Source organism: Glycine soja, chromosome 7 (assembly GCF_004193775.1).
Source record: "Glycine soja cultivar W05 chromosome 7, ASM419377v2, whole genome shotgun sequence".
Lineage (NCBI taxonomy): Eukaryota > Viridiplantae > Streptophyta > Magnoliopsida > Fabales > Fabaceae > Glycine > Glycine soja.
In genome coordinates, this window is record NC_041008.1 from 35,025,538 (window position 1) to 35,027,951 (window position 2,414).

Here is a 2,414-nt window from a genome sequence, read left to right on the forward strand (position 1 = left end):
CTTATTTAAGCATTTCAGCCTTTGCTTTCTTGTAGCTTAGGAAAAATGCCATTTCTTCTTCTTTCTTTCTTCCAAATCCATTTCTAAAGTTCCAAGTACTTTCTCCATCACCCACATCCACCATTAGCCACCACAAACCATCATTGTTCTCCATTGAAAACCCACACCGAGAGGAACCCTTCAACCGAAGCAGAATTTCCAACTTGGCTTGCAGTTTCGGTAGAGAACGAAAACCCTAATCTGATCTTTCGTTTTCTTTCGAGGTAACCATGGTTCTATGCTTGTTTCTTGTTAGTTTCATCTTGTCTTTGCATCTTTTCTAACTTTGCAATCGTCATTGCATGTCTTATGCTTCCTTTGAAAAACCTTAGAGAAAGAGACTTCGTAAACATTATCCTTTCATGAAATGCATGTTATTTTCGTAACCTACACTGAACCCCGGTCATATTGGCGTGGTCGGAATTTCCAAATTACGTTCCTTTGTAAAACCTGAAATACTCTCAGCTCTTTCATGTAGTGATGTGGGTGTTTGACCCAGAGCACTGTTACTAGCTTTGTTTTCTTAAATCCATACCAAGTCTCCTTCATTTTGGCATGGTAGAGGCTTGTGTGGAATCGACAAGCAAGGACAAAAAGGAATCTTCAAGTGACGCGACGAGGAATCCGTGGGGTAGCTCACTATAGGTAAGGGGAGTTTATTATAAAATTTACCATTTTAACACCATAGTTAGGGTCAGGGAACCTAGCTATGAGGATATCTGCCTGTCCCTGTTGCATGCTGATTTTTCTTCAAAGAAAATTACGTTTTAACTAATGGGATGCGATATATATATGTATTGTGATGAATGATATTGTTTTGGCTGTTTGAAGACTGTGCGTGTGGAAATGATATTGTTGTGTTTGTTTGAATTGTTGTTGATGTTGCTATTGAGGATTTTAATTGATATGTGATGATAATGATGATATTGATTTGAGATGACATTGTTAATAAAGACCATGTCAACATGAATTGTTATTATTGATGAATATGTGAATATGAAATGAGGTTGTTGTTGTTGTTGATAACGTCATTGAGATGAGATGATATTTATGTTGTGAATGACATGGAAATACGATTTGTTCATTGATGTTGGAAATGCATTGGCATGTGCATGTTGTGTATGTTCGTGGGGGGCACTGTGCACTGACCTTTCAGGGTCTTTGGCACTATCTTTTGGCCACGTTCATACGTTGGATGTTGTGTATGATCGTGGGGGGCACTGTGCACTGACCTTCCAGGGTCTTTGGCACTAGCTTTTGGCCACGATCATACGTCGTATGAAGTGTATGTCATGGGGGGTAGAGTGCACTGACCTTGTCGGATGGCCCAGACGTGGGTAACTAGCGTGGTTAGAGAATCTAAGCATTCCTGAGGGGATGCTTAGGTGCTTTAATTGGTCCATGGTCTTTGGCATTTACTTTTGGCCGTGATCATAGCTCATACGACACAGGAAATAGAGTAACTGTGGCCAAGTGTACTTTGTACTAGGGGGCTGTCACCTGGTAGGGAACACCTTTGGGCTCCCAGGCTGATCACCTATGGGAGGGGGGCTGTTACATGCACAACCGGGTGGTCTCGACAAACTCAGCACAGTTCCCTAAGTGAGAGTGTCGTGTGGACACGCTTAGGCTATTTCCTGAGATTTGGTTGTTGTTGGTACGTACCACATTGCATCTGAGTGTTGAGTTAGGTGCATGCATCATTCTGTGCAGTCTTGATTGGGTCCATGGATGGATGATGAGTAATTGTTGGATGTGAATGATGAATATTTGTTGGATATGAGTGTTGAATAATGATTGTTGTGTATGCTTATCATGTTTGCCTATGTTCCTTGCTAATTGTGGTTATTTGGAATTGGTATTGGTTCTTTTATAATAAACTCACCCTTGCAATTTTGTATCGTGTCGTTGATACCTGTGATGATCACGAACCTTGTTCGTGGGAGCAGAATGACAGTGGCAGGGTGTAAGGAGTAAGATTCTGGTGAGGAGCCGCCGAGCCGACGTGATGACGTTGGCGTTATTTTGGGAGAGAGTTGTGTTTTGTAATCAACTCCTCCGTAGTTGGTTTTTAAGTTTTATTTTGTAGAGTTAAAGATTTAAAACTGGAATTTTAATTATAGATATATGGACATATTTAATTTTCGTTATGTGTATGACATATACCGAATTATTGTTTCTATGTAATTATGCATATTCACTTAAGTAATGGCGTGTTGTTGGATGAATTTATGTTGTGACAAAATCACTTCTATTTTCATAATCAAAAAATTAAGGGAGTTCTTTTTATAAAAATTGAAATTATCGAAAATTAGAGTGTGGATACCGTAGCGACGAGGCGGGTCGTTACAAGGTGCACGAGTGATTTTACAAAA

General features: G+C 39.9%; 1 long non-coding RNA gene across 1 annotated transcript; it reads left to right on the forward strand.

Annotated features, from left to right (window-relative positions):
- Positions 1 to 216: 216 nt before the first annotated feature.
- LOC114420321 lies at positions 217 to 2,036 on the forward strand. The gene is made up of 3 exons (XR_003668386.1): positions 217 to 263; positions 602 to 684; positions 1,989 to 2,036. It is a non-coding gene; the product is annotated as an uncharacterized LOC114420321 (long non-coding RNA).
- The last annotated feature ends 378 nt before the right edge of the window (positions 2,037 to 2,414 follow it).